Raw genomic sequence first — 22,472 nt, 5'->3', positions numbered from 1 at the left:
GTGACTGGAGATGCTTTTTTGTGGAAAATTTAAGAATTGATTATTCTCATATAGTTCATATAACTTCTTTATTTTCTTCCCATTTTGGGTTTTGGAAATGCACTTAGATTGAACACTCAAAATCATATTCTAATTGGTGTTTAATATTACTTTTTTTTGAAAATTTTATTTATTTACTTGAGAGAGAGTGAGCAAGAGAGAGAACACAAGCAGGGGGAGGGGGAGAGGGAGAGGGAGAAGCAGGCTCCCCACTGAGCAGGGAGCCCGAAGTGGGTCTCAATCCCAAGATCCTGAAATCGTGACCTGAGCAGAAGGCAGACGCTTGACTGACTGAGCCACCCAGGCGCCCCTCACTTTATTTCTTTTTATATGTGAAGAAGAAAGTCCAATAACATAAATACAGAGATAGATAATGCATAACTCTTGTCCTCATGGATTTTACTATCTTACAGCAAGGGTGAGTGGGGAGGAAATGTTGAGAAAAATATTCATAAAGGAATACACTACTAGGAAAATTAGAATTAATGCCTTGGGAGAGACTCAGAAGATAGTCATAATGACAATACCTAGTAACATAGTGATTTATCATTTAAAAAGTGTTTTGGCATTTATTACCTTATCATTTCATCTTCAAATTAAAAACAAAAGTTATATGGCCATTCAGTGACTGAAATAACCTCATTCAACTGGGAAAATCAAATAGGTCTAAGTATGTCTATAAATGGGTAAGATTTTGAAAGCTAAAAAAAAACTTTTCAAGTTTTTAATTTAAATATTTCCAATAACGTGGCAGTTAGGTAAAGTGATTCATATACGGATCAATAAGGGAGTAATGAAAACTATGAGAACCTGAGCGTGCACCCTACCTTAAGATATTTAAGTAGATTCTGAAAAGGACTATGTTGTTTATTGAATGGCAGTTTGCATTCTGTGTGAGATAAATTAAAACTCCCTAAACTTCTCTTTTGCCAGTTCTAACTTGTAGTATGTTTCAAAGATATAATAGGAAACAAATCGGTTTTGGTTTTAGATCTGGATTTGACTTTAAACTGCTGTATGACCTAAGACAATTCATGCACATTCTTTGGGCTTCGGGAAAATGCACTGGATTATTATGATGCTTTCCACATCTGAAATGTGATGTTTCTTTCCCAGCAATTAGTACAATATTATTACCAGTGAGTGATTACAGAATGAATGTTATACATGAATATTCCATTCTAGGTAAGCTTTTCAAAAAATTAGCATCTTACAATTCTTTACATAAGACATAAATTAGTTACCTAATGAATAGTTGCTATTGGGTAATTGTGAAAATAAGTAAGAGACCCAAGGCATCTAGGTCTTAGACATAATCATGTAAGATCAGCCAACAAGTCTCAAGATTTTCCTTCTTAGTAAAAATGTGCTTTGAGTTTCTTATCATCATGCAAATAAAAAAAGAAACTTTCAGGTGGCATAAACTCTGCCCTAAAAGCTGAAACCTGGCAAGATTAGGTTAAAGCTGTTTATGTGATTCCTAAGTTTTAAAAATTCCCCCTATCAAGAGCTATATATATACATTTTTCATATATATGTAACATATATAATTTCTGTCTAGATTTCTGTTTTTTTTTAACTCCCGAACCTACTTTCCTAGCAAGACAATTGCTGATAATATTTGCTATCTACTCTTAACAGTTTACTCATTCTGGAAAATCAATGATACAAATCAATCCATGAGCCAACTGGATAGAGTAGAACACACATTTAACCTATCTAGCTAACTTTTTCAGATCTACACTTTCTATATTCCTTTAAATGCTCCTTCCTCTTTGATCACAAGAAATCCAAATATGCGTTTAAAATGAAACAAACATTAACTTAAAAATGAAAGCTAAATATTAAGTGGGAAGTTACCAACAGTCTACTTTGAGCTGATCTCCTTATATACTTATATAAGTTTCCACTCTTTTGAGTTAACTTGCAGTATAAGTTTGATTTCTGTGAGGCAATTTTTTAAGTCTGTGGAAATACAAAAATATAAGATATTTGTCTTTCTCAGAATGTGATTTCTCTAAGCCCCAAATTAGGAATCAGGGTGATCAGACTCTACTCTTATACAACTACTATGTACTTTTAGAACCTGGGAGACACAGGCAAGCAAAAATATAAATATAATTTTAAGTAGGTTATGTGAAAGGAATGCATGTTTACGATAATAATCATTTTGATAAATAACCATTGGCAAAAATATGAATTTAGGCCATGGCTATGTTTGCATATATATAAGGAGGGCAGTGCTAAATTAAGGTAAATAGTTAATTTACTTGAAAACTGCCATGTAAATTAAGTCATTTAATTATTTAATATTAAGTTGACCTACTTACACAAAGGTGTTTACAAATATTTATTTTAATGTAGGTTTAATGTCCAAAATCTAGCTTTTAAATTAAATTTCACATGGAAAACCCACACAGAGACACACATTTTCCAGATATGTATCTCATTTCAAATTATGGTTGAGACTCTCTTAATCAGTTAATCTAACATTTATTAAGCATTTGCCGTGGATATTCTCATATATCACGTTTTGTATAGATTATTTCATTCACCATAGCAAAATCCTATTTTCCCTGGGTGTTTTTATTGCTGTTATCCTTACTGTACAAATAAAGGAACTGAAGCTTAGAGATGTGAATTCATGTGTCCAATATCATGCAGATAGGGTGTCTTAGAGCTGGGGATTAAAATGTAGGAATGTTTGGCTTCAAAAGTTTAATTTTGACTGACCTTACTATATACATATAACACATTTTAATAGTTAGATTTATAGCTAGTTTGTTTTTTAAGAGTGGGTTTCAAGTGTCTACAATGTCTTTATTATTTAAAAAATTATCAAAAGTCAAAATCTCACAAAGTTGAAAGAACATGTCAGTTATTTTTTTTAATGCAGGTGTTTTTCAGCAAGTTCTACAGTGTTGCCCATCTGATCCAATTTCTTTATTCCTTTCACGAAGATGGCTGTGCCAAATGGAATGGGTTCCTCATTGGCCATCACTAACATGCTTTCCATAAGCTCTTTCTTGCCATCAATATATGTATATTATTTATTTTTAAATAGGTCTGCATTTAAATAATTGGATGTAAAAGTTACTAGCTCTTTAAGCTTGAATTCTTAAAGACTATTTCCTTCCAAAGAGGTTGATAAATTTTCCAACCCTCATGTATCTTAGCATCTGGGTATTTCTCCATGTTCTACCTCTAGAATTCTTCAATATCATGAGTGTCGGACTAGTGTCAGACAACCTAGATTTAGAATCTTATATCTGCACTTGCCAACTTTTAAGGGCCAGGTGCTCTCTTAAGCACTTCATGATTGTTACCTCATTGAGTTTTGAGAGCTTGTTTGGAGGTTCCAGCAGGGGAGCACAGCTACCCGTATACTTTTGACCAGAGAACCTTCCTCCTCTATCTGGGAAGGTTAGACTAGTCTCTGACCAATCATGTAACTTTGAGAGGAATGCACATGGAGCAATGAGGGAAGAAGGGGACACCAGCCTGGCCAGCCAGATCAGCAGAATCAACCTTGGTGATTAGTGAGGTGATAGATGTGGCAGCCAGATAGCCCTCACATCCATCTCACTGGTTTTTTATGCCCACCCTATGATGGAGGTATTATTGTTTAATCTAATTTACAGATTAGGCTACTGTTAGGGTTTCGCTCCTGATAGATAGCATGCCTTCAAATCTGGGTATAGTGTTCGTTCTTTCTACTAAAACAAACATTACATCTTAATTTCCTGTCAGAAAGTAAACACCATTCCTCCCAGTGTGGCTAACAGTCATAAAGTAGCTATAGTGTTCCAGTCACAGAATCATAGGGATTTGAGTGAGGGGCAGTACTGTGGATCTCTGCTTTATCTTACATAGGTTTTGTCTTGGAGTTGCCAAATCCATTTTAGAATAGTGGAATAAAGACCAGCTTGGTAATCAGACAGAATTACTTCCCAGCTCTTTGCCTGTGTTAGCTATGTGACCAAAGCACCGTTATGGAGGGTTTGTTCCTGGCTTATTGCTTAATGGGAATATCTATTTATTTAAAGAACTGAATGCAATATCTGGTGCATAGAAAATACTTTGCATGTTGTGTCTATTAATGTATTATCAAATACACATTTTTATAATGGGTTCCTTGAAGTTCAAAATTCATGAAATATTTTATTGATAGTGATAAATATCTCTTTAGAGGTACAGTTTAAATACTCCATAAAAACTTACTTTAATCCTTATATAATGATTCATATTGAGATATAAATTACATAGTTTATTATGAAATTCTTTGGCCTTCAGCATAGTTTCATGTGAGAGATGCAAAGCTTTAGCTTAGGGAAATGAACACATCATTTAACTCCTGTAAACCTCACTTTCCACGCCTGCAAAATGATGTAAATAATAATATCTACATTAAGGGAGACTTGTGAGGATTAAATATGCAGTTACTTGATATACAGTAAAAAGACCACTTTTTAAAATCCTATTTTACCACTGTTTGCATCTAAAAGGTTACAAGAAACAACTGTCTCACCCTAACAACCAAAGTAAGGTAGATAATCTACAAAATTATACTTTTCATTTGTTTGGTTACATAAGGATAGGAACCTGAATGAACTAATAAACTAAGATCCAGGAAGAGACAAGTCCATTGTATGAGATAGTAGGTCCACACGTGCTATTATCTCTGGCTGAAGGAGGAGGAAGAATCTGTCAAAGATAAGGAGAATCTAACCTATCCTTGACAAGTTTTAGCGGCTATTTATTGACAAGGCATGACAGGTTAGCATCCAAAAGAGCAGAGAGAGAAAGACTACGTTACTCTCCTAGATTTTCTCCAACAGTGTTTACCAAGTTCTGGGAATAGTAGCTAGGAAGCAGTGATAGCAGGGAGAACAAGACGATTCACTCATAATTTCAGCTTTAAAAGATGGGGAAGGACTAGGAAAGTTAAGAACAAATCTCTGTGCATTTAAGACTTTCAGCTAAGTGAAAGTGTGTGAGGGAAAGGAGAGATGAGATATATTGCCTCTGTATCCCCATCAGATACTTCAGGCTTTCAATTCCTGATGATTCAGGACAGGGAAGAAGAACTGAGAGAAATTCCTACAAAGTAACCTCAGTCTTCACAGAAAGCAGGGAAGTGGTAGCCAAAAGAACAAGACAGAAAACTGGAGAGAGGATGAGAGAGAGAGACATGGAGAGAGGGAGAGAGAGTGAGGAAGAGAGAGTGAACTCTGAAAAATGGTGCCCTACTATAGGGATAGAGACTAGGCAGCTGGCATCTGAAATAGACGCAGACCTCAAAAGCCTTGCCAATGCTGAGATCACAGGCTTTGCTGAAAGGAAATTTTTGGTCCCACTTTTGAAACTGAATCAACCTAAATTTGCAGCAGTTCCCAAACAGTTCAGCCTGGCTCTGTGTCAACTGAGCCCCTACTCCAGCAAACCATCAGAAGAGAAATAGCACTTTCTGAGAATTGAAATTATTTACTTCAATATCTACTGAGTTGTAATAAAAATATCCAGGGCTCAATCAAGAATCATAATACATAAAAATGTAATAAACTATTACCCACAGTAATGAAAGGTAACAGTCAACAGAATAGACAAAGGGATGACCCAGATGTTACAATGATTGCAGGATAAAACCAAACAATGAAAACACAATTGCAAAACTCCCAAGGGATCTAGTGGAAAAGAAGGTGGGTAACATGTATAAAGATACATGAGAATTTTAGCAGATACATGGACACTTTCTCCTCAAGCACTGTAGTGTCCATCTCTAGTTTTTATATAGTTCATGTCTCTTTCTTTCTTTACCTTTTAAAACATGTTTAATACAGTTATGTTATTGTTTTAACACCCTTACCTAAAATGTCTAACACCTGTGTTAGTTCTTAATAGATTTTGATTGATTTTTCTCTTGATTTTGTATCATATTTATCTGTTTCTTTGCATACCTAATACTATTTTTATTGGACACCAGACTTTGTGGATTTTACATTATTCACTGCCTGATATTTTTGTGTTCCTAATTTTTTTTTCTGGGATGCAGTTATTTGAAAACAGCTTGATCCTCTGTTTGATCCTTTGTTTTTAAGACACATGATGTGGAATAAGGACTATCATTAGTCTAGGGATAATTATCCTGTATAATTGAAGCAAGACCTTTCTGAGTATTCTAACCAATGCTCTGGAAACCATGTACTTTTCCTGTCTGGCTAATGCCTGGTGCTATTCCTGGTCCTGTGTGAGTTCTAGGTACTCTTCCTTTTAATTATTTATAGTGGGTTATGTGCTTTCACTTGGACGTTTTTCATTCACACACATGCTTTGATTAGTACTTTGCTGAATAAACGAGGGGAACCCTGTGTAGATCTCCCAAATCCTCTCTGTGCAGCTCTTTCCTTTCTAGTACTATGTCCTACAAACTCTAGCCACTTTCATCTCCCTGGACTCAGCACTCTGTCCTTCATTCAAGGAGACTTTACAGCTCTACCTGGGTTCCCCAACACTGTGCAGCCCCTGCATTTCACTTATGGCCATAAGCTAGGGCAATTGTAAGACTTACCTCATTTGTTTCCTATGTCTCAGGGACTGCTGATCTTCATTGCCAGACGTACACTGTCATAAAAAGAAAGAAACCCTTTTTTTCCCCATATATTTTATGTGACTTTTTACTTCTTTCAAGTGGGAGGGTAGATCCAGTCCTAGTTCTTCTTAACTGGAAACAGAAGTCTGTGTGGTTCTATTTTTATGAAATGTTTGGATGACAAAACAAATCTATTTGAAATAAATTAGGACAAGACTACCTGTGGGTGAGGACCGACAAAGGGCACAAGCAATTATTCTGTAGTGATGCAAAGGTTCTATACCTTCTATGGGTGGTTGCCAAAACTCATGGAAATTAACAGCTAAGATATGTGCTTTTCTTGTCTATGAAGTTTACCATAAATATACAGAATAAAAATCTCTATATTTGATCTTACCTGAACTACTTCTGACCTTCAAAGAAATAGGCCAAGCTGACCTTCCAGTTCAGTGACTCATTTCTTTTCCTCCATTCCCCTATCACCCTCCTAAACACCTTGCCTCACCCACAAACACAGAAACAGTGTTGGGCTCATTCACGTCACGAAAGAAATTTGACTCTTTAATTTCTACAGAGAACTGAGCTCTTCAGGTAAATTCTAACACAGATTTAGGTTATATAGAAATAACTTTATTCACTCATGTTCTTTAAGAAGGGCTAACTCAGCCTCGTCTTTTTGGCATATCAGGTAAATATGTTACTTTTCCTCCATGTGTTTATTTTAAATATCTTTAGCCGTCACTTCCACAAACTTGGCCTTTTGAATATAGTATTAACCAACTTCCTGGTTTTTATGGGATAGATTTATTACCACATTAGTTTTAATGGTTTCTGAGTTGTTGTGATTTTTTGTTTCAGGGCTACTGCCCCTCGATTGGGTTTCATAGCTTGGCGGTTAGGGCTCCTTAATTTATTATTATGAAAGTTATGGTTTGCAGACTTGTTTTCAATCCATTACCCCCTCCCCCGCTAAAATATCTTACAACCTGTCATTGTGATAAACAAGGTATAGTAGTGAAGATAGTGTCAGTTTTCAGAAGATTCTTTGCTTGCTCATATGCATTTTAAAAGGCAATATAAAATAAAGTCAATTATATACATTGGCTATGGATTTGATTTCTAGGGTGATGGTTGGCAAATATTTATATTTTGGGATTGGGAGCTAATATGATAAATAAATTCTTTCATTTGATAGAGTGACACTGAAATTTTGACCAAGATTTAGAGGACTAAAACCATTGCCTCCAGCAAGATAGAACACAGAACCAGGAATCAGGAGACCAGGCTCTGGTTCTTCTTCTTCTCTTTGCTAATATCAGATTGGAGTAAAATATACCTTACCATGGCAGTAAAGGAAATAAGATAGCATATATAAAATTACCTAATAGCATTAGTTGTGCAATATATACTTCACCTGTAATTAAAGTAAAGCACTGAAACATTAGTTGCCTCTTCTTTATGGGCGATTTTGCTTTCATGAAGACCAGGGGCTCTCCAAAGGATCATCATGCAATATTTTTTCAGAACTCCCTATGACCCAGGCACTATGCAAAATGCTAAGGATGTAGATACAACAAATAATTGGTTTGAGAATCAACTTTAATTCAGGCTGCTGGATTCCCTCCCAAGAGATCAATCTTGGGAGAATAATAGAAGGAAATGCAGAATCAAGGAAACAATATCAACATCAACAGCAGCATCAGTAGAAGCAAAATAAACCTTAGATACACCAGTAAGATAGATGACTGTTTGAGCTCAGGAGTTCGTAGGGTGGGGAGGAACTGCTACCTCCTAAAACAATGAGAGAATTATCCAGAGAAGAGCAGTGGGAGCCCTGTTCTTTCTTATCTCCATTGTCTTTTAACTGTCATTATTTACCTCCTTAATAGTTCAAACCTCTGATGTTAATAGTCACAAAGACAGGATAAGGCAGTCAAGAAGGCCTGCTGGGATGAAAAATTAGGAAAAATGAATGGGATGTGTTAATCCAGCCTTGTTATTCACTTTTCTACCTCACTCTTCCAAATATTCAGGGAAGTTGGATTACATTCTATGCAACCAGCATCTTCCCAGTGCTACTTATGTCTGTAAAACCAAAGGTGATATAATTCTTCTCATTAAAAAGTCCTAAGAAGATTTTACTACGCAGCCAACTGAAAACAATGTTGGAAAAAATGCTGAAATAAAATAAAAACACAAATCTAGGGGATACTGCAAGAAACAGGAGCAGCATGGATAATTAAATATCTTACTAAAGTCAGTTGGTGTCAAAGCAAACACACTCACATATACACACACATACATATGCATGTGTAAATGAAAATAAAAAGCCCATCTCTAATAATCCAGAATTAAAGTTATATAAAATGTTAACATGATAAGTCTTTCTTTTGCTAATACTTTAAAAAATGTCTTTATACTGGTCCCTTATCCATGGGTTACACAGTCAAGACCCTCAGGGATTCCTGAAACCATAGATAGTACTGAGCCTTATACATACTGGGTTTTTTTTCCTATGTGCATATACTTATGATGAGGTTTAATTTATAAAGTAGTCACAGTAAGAAATTAACAACAATAACTAATAATGAAGTAGAACAATTGTAACAATATACTGTAATAAAAGGTATGTGAATGGGGTCTTTCTCGCTCAAAATATATTATTGTACTGTATTCACCTTTCTTTTTCATGTGATGATGTGAAATGATAAAATGCCTATGTAATAAGATAACATGAAGCGAATGGCATAGGCACTGTGATATAGCATCAGGCTACTTTTGACCTTCTGACATATCATGGATACATGGAGGATAATCTACTTCCAAACTGTGGTTAACTGCAGGTGATTGAAACTGTGGAAAGAAAAATCACAGCTAGGCGGGGACTACTGTATTAACTTGTGTTGGACATATTGGACACACTGGTGAACTTTTACATTTCTCTTAAAAGTTATTTAAGGCTGTAAGTTTCCTTTGAGTTAGAGACAGCCTATAATTAATATACATATGAATCTTACAGAAAATGGTATATAATGTATGAATCCGTTTGCATATAGTTCTAGAATAGGCAAAAATTACCTATGATGAGAAAAATTATATCAGTGATTTCTTCTGAGGAAATCTGCCTAAAAAGGGGTATAAAAAAAATTTTTAGATGATGGAAGTGTTCAGTATGTTGATGAGGTATATGCATTTGTCATATCTAATCAAACCATATGCTTTAAAATCTATGCATTTTACTGTATAGAAATTTTAAGAAAAAACTGAAAAATAATAACAGAATGGAATGTATAGTATGGAGGTATGTGTCTACCAACATATGTAGAGCCTGTTTCCTCCTCAACAGATCAAAAATCCACTCAAAAGGTGAGGAGGAAATACAGTTAGAAATATGACAGAATATAGTGTTGAAAAAAAATTCCCTGTACAGGTATAATAAATCACCTGTTTATTATGAAAACTAAACGATGACTCTCTGTAGTCTGTAAAGATATAAAACATGTTTTTAATAGTCTAGTTGTATAATTTCCTTCCATTACCAGTTCTCACAGTCAACACATTTATAAACCTATCTCTATTCTTAACAACAACCACAGGAGGTAGAGAAGTACTGTTTTCATTTTGTGATTCATAAACTGGGTTTCAACATGGTTAAACTAGAGATGGTCAATGACAGATCCAGATTTGAATCCAGGTATCAAAGTGAAAACTCTATTCTCTTTACATTTCTTCCCCGTAACCCAGTATCATCATGGTTTGAGGTACTAATGCTCACCAGTCCTCTCATTTCTTTAGTTCTGGTGGCTAGAACCCAGTTTCTTCCTAGGCTCCAGCCTTCTTCATTTAACTTTACAGGCCTAAAGATTCTTATTCCATATCCTTCTCTCTTTTCTTCTTAGAAGTGGGCCTTTTGCCCCCAAACATAGCCCAATCCTTTGAGATCTACCACCTATTAAACATCTTGCCTTGTAGGACCTCAATGTTCTATCAGACTCACAGAGATAGACGTTCTGTTCTTATTGTACTTTCTCCAGACCTGTGCCCTTGGCATTGCCACTCCTTCATTTGGTCAATCTATTTCCAAATTTTGGTCCCATCTCCCTTCTCTGAAGCATAATGACAAGAATATAACTTAGGGGTTATACATATTAACTTCCAAATACCCATTTTGCTAATAACTGTATGTATTTAACTTCTTTGAGCTTCAGTTTCTCATTGTTGAATAGAGATAGCATGGCTACTATATACTTCTATTTTAAAGGTTGCATTCAGTGGAATTATGTTAAGTAAATTTTCTAGAAGAATGCCAGTACCAGAGTAGATATATAATAAGTCATGACTGTTATCCTCATTGTTACAATATAATTTTATTCATGTATGATCCCAAGTTGCTTAGGAGAAAAATTATGTGTCCTTTGACCAATATGTTTTCACATCCCTTCTTTGATATACAAGTAATATAGGCATATTAAAAGTATTGAGATATTCTTTGGTAAGTTTACATAATACTTATTAACATCTCACATAATACAGAATAAACTTTGGGAAACCTTGTCCTCAGAGAAGTCATTCATTGTCTTCCATTCGCTCTTCGGAATATGGAATCTATGCCGCAGGCACCAATATTCTATTAATTTATAGTGGCACTAAAAGTAACCATAAAATAAGTGCTATGGGTCATGCTAATAAGACATGTCTGTTCAAAGTCAAGAACACTGACTAATGATGAAATGCCTAAAGCAAACATATATCGATAAAAATCATTTCAATTTTAGAACATGACAACTTTCTTAAATACCAAACTAGGTATTGCTCGAAGGTAGAAAGTCAAGTTTTATTAACATTTATTTTTGCACTGGAAAATTTACTGATGCTGACAGTACTGAACCAATTGATAGAGACATAAAATTTTGTTTAGCTTCAGATTCAAAGAGAAAACTATGGAATTTTCTATTACCATTCTTAGCAGAAAAACAGAAAAAATTTCCTAAATACAAATTAGACCAAGCTTCTCTCCTACTTGAACATACCCAATAGATTTTTTTTGGTTTAGCATAAGAGTCATATCCTAGAATTTGTCCCTTACTACCTCTTCAGCTACAAGTCCAATATGACCCTTTCTTTTTAATCACTATGAACATTTAATGTTTTTCAGGATAATATATCTGGATATATCATACTTTCATATCTTTCTATATGGTTTTCCCCCACTATTTGGAATATCCTTTTCCCTCTTTATTTCCCAGCTGTATTATTTTACTTCAAGCTCCACTTCCATTAAACTCTCTACCATTGCTGAAAGCCTCTAGTATAATGTCTGACATGTAGAAGGAAAGTGTAGTGAAGTGACAAAAAAAAAAAGATTTTTTTTTGCAATGAGACTATGAGAGAAAAGAATATGAATCCCAGCTCTTGCCCCTTCTCTCTATGTGAACATAAGTAAGCATATTAATGTCTTTGAGCCTTGTTTTCCTATTTAAAAAAAATAATGAAATATGGGAACAATGCCTACCTTACAAATCTTTTGTGGTGGTTAAATGAGATGAGCAAATAACCCAGATACACAACTTTACTCTGAAGTCTTGGATGATAAATGTTACCTCTATTCATTTTATGCCTCAGGGTTGAACATAATGTTTGGTATACTTTAGTCATTTAAAAATAGTTATTTTTAATGAAAAGCATGATGATCTTGATAGTAGTAGTTGTCATCTCCATCATAGTTATCATTTATATGAAGACAGGATGGAAACTATTTGAAAGAAGGGGAATGAAGCATGAGAGACTATGGACTCTGAGAAACAAACTGAGGGCTTCAGAGGGGAGGGGTGTGGGGGAATGGGATAGACTGGTGATGGGTAGTAAGGAGGGCATGTATTGCATGGTGCACTGGGTGTTGTACGCAACTAATGAATCATCGAACTTTACATCAGAAACCAGGGATGTACTGTATGGTGACTAACATAATACAATAAAAAAACATTAAAATATAAAAAAAAAGAAAAGAAAGAAAGTGATTAGAATCTAGTTTTTCTAAAATGTGCTAGGATATTGATGTATTTTACTTACACTTCTTGGAATTCCTTGTCTTACTGGATTTAATAATAATGTCTCTATTAAATATGGAATATTTTCAATGAATAACTTTCTAGATATCTCTTGGCCTACATTATCACTATTCATTTCTTCTAAAACTTCAATGACTTATACATTAAATTTTCTTACTCTATTGTCCCTATCTTTTAAGTCCTATTAAACATTTTGATATGCCTGGTACTTTTGAAAACATCTTATTACTTCCTAATATTAATATATTTTTAAAATTTCTTTAAATCTTAAGTACATTTACTTCAGATTCAATATCTACTAATTAACAGCAACAACAATAGTTTGTTTTTTCCAGTCATTTGCTAATGGTGACTACTGTGCTTTGTAATTTTTTTTAAATTGTAAACTAATATTCCATGGAATTTGTATGGGGGAGTAATTTCAGTCCTGAGTTTAATGTATAGTCAGGGGATATGCATTTGCTCTTTCCATGTGTATGAGGACATTACCATTCTGAGATCCCTTTAAACAAACTTTTTATTGTTTTTTAATCAGGCCACAAAAGTAGTACAGGTTTCAGCCAAAAACTTATCTGTGGGTTAGTTAATGGTTAAAAATTCTTGGAAGGATGTTTTCTCCTCTACCCAATTGAGGTCTTAATAGACATATTTCTTTATAGTCTCCCTCTGTAGAGGAGAATGAATCAGGTTAGAAATTCCTGTAATGTGTTATGCATTACTATAACTTGGAGGTCATTTTAAAATACAAAGTACATGGCCACATATCTGAACTATTGCATCAGACAATTTTAGAAAAGGGAGTTGAAGAGCTGTGTATGTTTTTTATAGTTTTTTTTTTTTTTAAGATTTATTTATTTGAGAGAGAGAGAAAGCACGGTTGGGAGGGGCAGAGGGAGAGGGAGGGAGAAACTCAAGTAGACTCCTCCCTGAGCATGGAGCCTGATGACATAGGGCTGCATCCCAGGACCAGGAGATTACAACCTGAGCCTAAACCAAGAGTCAGAAGCCCAACCAACTGCACCACCTAGAGTCCCCTTTGTTTGTTTGTTTTTAAATAAACTTCTCATGTAATTTTGAAGATTCTAACATTTAGATGATAGCCAGAAATAGCCTAACATTTTCATTCTAATAGATCTGTTATTCTCTTACTTTAGATTTGATCGTGTCAGGATTTTAAACTGCTTTCTGGTCTATTAAATCTTTGCATGTGTCATGTGCCATTTTCTATAATATCTTGTTAACCTTCATGACAATGGCTGGTTTTGATTCTCTCAACTTTTTCAAACTGTATTGAAGCATTGGTGTTAGTGTAGGCTTTTTTGTTTGTTTTTAGAAAGTAAAGACCCACTTGAGATGGATGAAGGCAAGATTTTTTTTTTTTTGCTAAGAATATAATGGAAAATTTACCTTGAAAAAAAGATGTTACATTATCATCTTTTTATATTTGAAGTTCAAAGGTACCTAAAAAAATTTTTTTTGTAGAATCTATGTGTGGAAGTGACCTGAAAAAAAGTCTTTATTTTTGAAGAAGTCTTAGAAAGTTCATGGCTACTGTGTTAGATGATGATGCCACTTGGTCCACTCACCACCAGTGCTCCAACAGACAGACAGCCAACTGTCATAAATGTCAGCGAATATATCCAGGACCAGCTAATCCTCTTCCACTCACTGACTTATTTACAAGCCCAACTGAGACCAGCTAAGATTGGTCTAGACCAGAAAAATTGTCAAGCAGAATTATGAGCTACATATATGATTGCTGGTTTAAGATACTAAACTTGAGGGTTGTTTTGTAGAAATGGAGTAACCAATATACCAATCTTCATTACTTTTCAATTACTGCTTGATATAATTCTGGTTATATTAATTTGGGTTCTGCAGAAACATTACGTATTCATAATGTTTTGTATCCTGACTGTACTTCTGGTAACCTTGCTAAAATTGCTTATTAATTTGAATACTTTTTTTTTTTTGGTCAATACTTTCAAATTTTCTACATAATCATTTCATCTGTGAACAAAACCAGTTTTATTTATTTCTTCTCAATCATATATACCGTATTTCCTTTATCTGGTGTTACTGCCTTAGCTTCGAACTTCCAGTACAATATTGAAAAGGAGTGTTGAGAGGGACCATCCTTGCCTTGTTCCCAATCTTATTGGGAAAGATTCATGTTTCTCATCAATAAGTATGATGTTAGATCTAGGGTTTTTGTACATATTCTTAACAAGTTGAGGAAGCTCCTTTTTATTTCTAACTTACTGACAATTTTTATTATTAATGGGTGTTGGATTCTGTCAAAGGTTTTTTCTGCATCTATTGACATGCTCATGTGATGTTTTTGTTTGTATCCTGTTGATATGATGGATTACATTAATTGACTTTTGAATGATAAACTAGTCTTGCATACCTAGGATAAATGTAACTTGGTCTTGATGTATAATTCATTTTTATTATTTGTTGGATTCAATTTGCTAATATTTTGTTGAGGATTTTTGCATCTATGTTCATGAGAAATATTGGTTTGTAGTTTTCTTCTAATGCCTTTGTCTGCTTTTGGTATTAGGGTAATGCTGGCCTCTTAGAGGCCTCTGAGAATGACTTAGGAAGTAATTCCCCTGCTTCTGTCCTCTGAAAGAGATTATAGAGAATTGGTATAAGTTCCTTCTTAAATGTTTGGTGGAAGTCAACAGTGAACACATCTGGACCTGGTGCTTAATGTTTTGGGAGGTTATTGACTATTGATATAATTTCTTTAATAGACATAGGCCTATTTAAATTGTTTATTTCTTGTTGTTTGAGTTTTGGCAGCTTTTGTCATTCAAGGAATTGGTCCACTTCATCTAGGTTACTAGATTTGTGGGGATAGTATTTCCTGATTATTATGTTAATGTCCATAGGATCTGTAGTGATGACCCCTCTTTCATTTTTAGTTGTGTCCTCTCATTGTTTTTCTTAGTTAGCCTGGCTACGGGCTTATCAATTTTACAGATCATTTCAAAGAATCAGCTTTTCAAAGAACCAGCTTTTGGTTCCATTGATTTTCTTTATTGATTTCCTATTTCAACTTTAACTGAAATTAAAAGAGTGTTTCTACTCTGCTAATTCTACTCTAATTCTTATTATTTATTTTACTCTGATTCCTTTAAATTCAATTTGCTGTTCTTTTTCTAATTTTCTAAAGTGAAAACTTAGATTATTGCTCTTCGATCTTTCTTCTTTTTTAATATATGCATTTAATGCTATAAATTTCTCTCTAAGTACTTCTTAGCTGCATCCTACTCGTTTTAATAGCTGTATTTTCATTTTCATTTGTTCAAAATATTTGTTAAGTTTTGTTGAGATTTCTTTTTTGACCAATGTTATATTTGAAGTGTGTTGTTTAATCTCCATGTAAAAAGAATAAAAAAGAATAAAGAGAGTAAAAGAGAAAATGCCACAAGAATTCATTTGCTTTTATTTGTCAGCATCGAGGAAACTTTCTGAAGGAAGTGGCACTTATGATAAGCCTTGATGAATGCACACAAGTTGCATAGCAAGAGAAGTACAGAAAATACACATCTCATTGAGTGAATATCTCAGTTCTTTTTATGTGTGTCTGGGAAAAATTCACTATTTTTCTCTACTCACACTCACACCACTTCTGATACCAGTTTTCCACACTGAGAAATTCTGACACTAACTTCCTAGAGTTAGGACAGACACCATAAGATTAAGAGCTCAATCCTACAAGACTACCTCCCACTACAGATGCCAATCACAAATAATGGGTTCCCAGGTTACTCACAGCCTTCTGCCCAACCTGGCTACAAATTGGAGATTTCCACAACCTCCTCCTCAGGTTCAGTAATTTGCTAGAGAGGTTCAGAGAATGTAGGAAAAAAGTTTATTTACTATTGTGGATTTAATATAAAGGATATTATAAATGACACAAATAAACAGCCAAATGAAGAGATACATAATGCAAGGTCTCGAAGGTTCCCAAGTCCAAGAGCTCCTGTATCTATGGAGTTTGGTTGTGCTATCCTCCTTGTACCTGAAGTTGTTTACCAACCTGGAAGCTCTCTAAACCCTGTACTTTTGAATTTTTATGGAGGCTTCATCACCTAGGCATGATTAATTATTAACTATTTCTAGCCCCCTTCTCTCTCCACAGAATAGGGAGTATGTTTCTAATCATGACTTGTTCTTTCTGGTGACCAGTTCCCATCCAAGAGCCTACCACCAAGAGTCACCTCATTAATGCCAAAGATACTTCTATCACCCAGGATTTCTGTGTCAGGCACTCTTACCACCTAAGCAATTAAAGGTTTCACTAGGAACTGGGGTCAAAGACCAAATATTAATAGGAATCAGGGACAGAGACAAATATCTTTATTTCTTATTATTTCACAACACAGTATTCATTAAATAACTTGTAAAAATGAATTAGAAAGTAATCTTATTTTTTAAAAGATAATAAATACTAATGCTTATTCTAAAATGATTGTCTCATATGTATCTCCTTAACCTCTATGTGTTTTTTTTTTTTTTACTTCAGTAGGTCATTAAAATATAATGAATTATTCTGCCAGGCATGAGTATGACCAAATACTAAACAAGATAAAGAAAAAGCAAAATTTATTTTCTTTATAATGGCCCACTGCTGATAATTTCAGGTTCAGTCTTTTTCAACTTTAGGACGTCCAACATGGCTTACCAACAGGCACAGAATGATGTGCATAATTTTTTCAATTACTCTAGCTACCTACTGCTTGATATTATACATAACTGACAATGATTCAAGGCATTGATTTTTTTTTCAGGCTGTAATTTTTAAAGGAGTTTTTAGAAGAAAAGCACATCAACTAATCATCCACTCATTCATCTTTTAACGTGCCAGAACTGAGGAAAATCCTTTAGAAGAAAAAATAATTGTAAAATCCCCAGGGACTGTAATTCCAGTTAAAGATATTTTTCATATCTCTTAAATGTTTGTCACTGGGAATTTCTCTAACAGTTCAGATTTTTAGGACAGAAACTTTAGTATGGATTACAAAAAAAAAAAATCTGGCTAAAACAATAATTAAACAATATAGTGGGATGTGAACATTAAGTTTAAAAGGGGGGTTAGGATAATAGATGGGTTAGGATAATAGGATAGTAGATGATATTTGGATATTGTTTTTGCCTATTATGCTATTGTGAAACATACAAAACTTTAATTTTCACAGTAAGAAAGTAACATATGTAAAGAAAATGTTAAGGTTTTCGTTTTAAAAAATGTGGAAATTGAAGCTCAGCAAAATAAATACAAAGGCCAAGTCCATGTACAATGTTAGAGTCTATTTGTAACTAAAGTGATAAGGTTGAATGCCCAGGATTTGGGTTCTCTATAGAAACTTAATTTTGAATTCTGAATTTGCCACTTGCTAGTTGTGTGACCTTAGTCAGCTTTGTTTACTTCTACATTCAATTACTATATATGTAAAGTGGGAAATATAGAATTTAGTTTGCAGGTTTCTGTCAAGGTTCATTATTTTCGGTTGTCATTGTTATGTACAACACTAAAAGTTTAGGTATGTATTTTCTGTATATGTGTTTACATAGAAGGGATGAATATACAGAACTGTTAATAAGCCTGAAAAAAGTTAAAACTCTAGTAGGAACAGGAAGGACCCATCAGAATCACTGTAAACAAACGGAAGTCACAAGAGTTGGACTAAGCAGGTGTGAGGAAGAGCTGATTGTAAATTAGATCAGCTATTTCTTGAAAAATAAATCTTCTGCCTGACCCTACTAATTATAACAGGAAAGTAATAAAGTATAATGAAGGAAGTAAATCAAGCAAAGACAGTCTATGACCCAGATTTGAGGAGAAAGGATAGAAATGGCTCTGTTTCAGGAAGAAGAGATGAAGAGGTGTTTGAGTAAGGGAAGAAAGAATATCCTTTGGATATAAGTCAGAATCTTCTTTCAGTCATTGAGCCCTGCCTAGGATTAAGCTAGTTCCCTTGACAGGGAAGGGATATGTAAGAGGAGTGAAATGAAGAGAGTTTGTTTTTGGGGAGGGTTTCACATGACAGCTGAGTTACCAAAAGAACCTTTCTGAAATTGATGTGATGTGAATGGCTTCATTCCATGAACTTGTGAGACATTTGGCTCAAGATTAGTTGCCAGAGTGCAAGGTAGATATTCAATATATTGTGAGAATAAGATAATGCAGTTAAAGTACCTGACACATGTTAAGAACTCCTTAAATAATGGTTCTTTAATTATGCTTTTCTCCTAAATTTATGCTCCTTCTAACACACTTCTGCTTCTTGCTTGTATGAACCTTGTGCCTATAAGTCAACCTGGAATATCTTTTCATCAATCCTCTAGAAGTCAATAAATACACCTACAGATACCCTAATAGTATTTTGTGTGAGATATAGAGATAGAGAAAAAAAATGAGGTTAGGTCATAAAAAGTCTTAGTCATTTTATAGAGTGCAAATTTTACAATATAAAAGGACAATGAATCCTGTAGGTCCATTCCTGAACCCAAAAGAGGTTTTATGCTCTTCAAGAAATTTGGGCCAGCTTCTCCAGATGTCATCAGCCAACTGTAATAGGTCACGTACCCCCATTGCAAGAGGTCATGAGCCCTTCTTTGGGGCCCTGAAAGAAACAAACTGACATAAAAACAAACTGGTGTAGATAGACAGGAATCTTCCTGTACCACTCCTATTCCCATTTTTTGAAGTAGAAGTAAGATTATTGTTAGAATTGAAGAGCCTGAATTTAATAGCAAGTTACTTAAGTGCCACTAGCTTCCGTTTTCTCATTTTGAAAGGATAAGAAGTAGCACCCTAAATATTTACTATTAGAATTCAATAGAAAGTGTTTAAATCGGACAATTATTACCACATTAATTGGCGTTCATAATTTTTTTGCTGATTTTGAATATTAAACCCAGCAACTATATAAAACCAACCAATGCCAAGTGTCAACTTAAAAGAAATAACATTTGAAACAGTGGTTGTAAATTAAGTAGAACCAAACAGAAGTAAATTCTTTTGCATCTTTGTGTACTGATTTTTTGGAAAGAGAGTAATGAGTGCAAATCTTAGTAACATAAGTGTGATTCCCATGGGTATATCTTTAGAAATTTGGATGAAATTTATTTATTAAGTACTTATATCAATAAATCATCTACCTTTTCCACCCCCAAAAATTTTTTTGAATGTCTGTAGACCAGGACTCACTAGGTAATTTTCTGTCTGGAAGTATTTTTTCCTTTTCATTTTATGCAATTCTGTTAAAGGTTAATGTACAAACCATAAATGCACACATTACATATGAACAGCTGAGTGAATTTTCACAAAGGAAAAATACCCATAAAACAAGCACCCAAATAAAGAAGTAGAAAATCAACAGGGCCCTTGAAGTCATACTCCTCTTTCAGTCATTTACCCCATTCCTTTTATGGGTTGCTTGTCTTTAAGTAATCAGTTGTATAGTTCTTCATACATTATAGCAAAACCTACTTTATCAGACATTTATTTTCAAATATTTTCTCCCTCACTACGACTTACCTGATGTCCATATCATCTGCAGTGGTCAGATTATAGAATCAGAGGAAAGTGCCTGGAGGCTGCTGAAGCTTTAGCTGATTTCTTGAACCATGAAGCCAAAGCAGAAAAGAAGAGGCAAGTGGGTTGAGAACAGAAAGAGGCCATTCCAGGGATCGGGGAAAGTAGCAAGAGTGGTGAGGAGTATAGCTTACCTTCAGAATGGGATGGGCAGGATATAAAGAGCTTTGGGGCACCAGAGATGTGGCAAGTGCCCTCAGGAAGAGCATGTTACTTCTGGGGACAAACAGGTACAAAGTCTGCCACTTCTGATGGGTCTCACCTTACTTGGACACCCTGATTTTCCACTCCTCCTGCTCTTTGATGACATACTCAATTGCCATTTCTTGGGCCTCTACTCTGAATGAGATGCAGCCCTTGCCCTCTAGCAGCCTGTGGTCCAGTGGGGGTGGCAGATGTCAAAAGAGGTGGTGATTTTAATGCAATGTGGAATGATCTGTAATAGAGGTTCAGACTGAATATGAAGAGGAAGGAGTGTGTAGGCAGCATCAGCTGCAAAAAGGGATAGATCAGGTTAGTTGTTGTCAGGGATCAGAATGTTTAGAATTAAGGACAACTTAATTTAATAGAGCAGCTCAAGGACTCTGGATATAGACTACTTAGAGCTCACATATCCACCTCAATACAGAAATTATATAACAGAGATGCTGTCAGGAGAACGTGGCTTCACAAGTTGATGAATAAGTTCTTACTACAGTATAAATATAGACAAATGTCCTGATGGTATTGTCCAATCTGTTAGCTCACAATTTAAAAATTGGAGTTTGTTAGAATAGAATTCCAAAGCCAATTAGGTAAAGGTATAGCAACTGGCCTCACTGAACTCTTTGGAGCACTGACGTATGTCTACAATTTTCTCTTTCAAGCCTGGTAATAGATCTGTATTTGTGTACTCTTAATGTGAGTGTGTGTTCTACAGACTTCTTAGCAGTCATTACAGTGGACTTCTCCAAATGGTGAATCTGAGTTTACTCTCGCTTTATGCAGGTTCTCAAAGGAAAGCCCCAGAATTAGGGAGAGGAATGGGTTTATTTAGGGAAGTTTCTTAACACATCCCTCCCATATCCTGTTGAAATCTGAGCTAATGACCAGACACTGAAACTACAACATCCCCCTGGTATTGAGAGATCCGTTCCCTTGATTAAAATAATTAAATGACTTCCCCATTGCTCTTAGAATAAAAATGAAATGCTTTATCTTGGATTACAAATTTCTTCATGATCTAGTCCCTGCTCATTTCTTCATTTTTCCCTAAAACCAATTTCTTCCTCTCATCACATTAAACTTTTTTTGACTTTCGATATTGATCCAAGATTTGTTGTGTCTGTCTGTCTGTGTATTTGCTGTTCCTACTTAGCCATCTCTGCTTTTGCCATCCTCATCTTGCTCACTCCTGCTGTTTTGTTCAAGCCTTGCCTTGGGCATCACCTCTTCTGAAAAACTTGTATAAAATCCCGAAAAGAGTTGAGGTGTCTCTCCTTGTGAGTCCACAGCAGCACTCATTGATTATTTTATGATACCACTTATTTTTGGTGGAATTGAGAATCCTTATTCACATGACTCTCCAGTCTACTAACTACTTGAAACCAGCAACCTTAGTCTTCTAACCAATTAATTTCAACAACTCCTGAAACAGTACATGGCTCAGCATAGATTCTCAATAAATACTGAAATATCAAAGAGATGAATGAATGAATTGAAGAATATGTCACAGAAGAAGTCCTATTTCAAACAACTTTCTTTCCCTAGCTTTTGTAGTTATTCACCCACTCCTTACCTAGGGACTTAACTTCTTTGTAACTGATGATTAACTTTTCATAGGCAGGGATTGTTCATTTTGACTGAATGCGTTTCTGATAAGGTTTATTTTAATAATTCTTTTGTGTAATTTGAATTCTAGTTTCCCTGAGAGGTTTCAGATTGTTCAAAGATCTACAGTTATTTTTTATATTTTATATTTTGTTGAAATGTTGCTGCTATTCTCCTCACTCCTTACTTTTCTCTAAACTTTAAAGTCAGGAAATGAGTCCTCGTGTGCATAAGAAAACCCACTTTTACAGGAAGTAAAGGATGAGTAAATGCCTAATATTTATGCATTCCAAATATTTTCTCACTATATTTGGTGGTTTATGAATTTGCCTTTTAATATATTTGATTTAAT

The sequence above is a fragment of the Ursus americanus genome, chromosome 16 (assembly GCF_024610735.1).
Source record: "Ursus americanus isolate L20-20 chromosome 16, mUrsAme1.1.p, whole genome shotgun sequence".
In the NCBI taxonomy this organism is placed as follows: Eukaryota; Metazoa; Chordata; class Mammalia; order Carnivora; family Ursidae; genus Ursus; species Ursus americanus.
The sequence above is the reverse complement of the archived record's forward strand: the minus strand, read 5'-3'. Positions refer to the sequence as shown.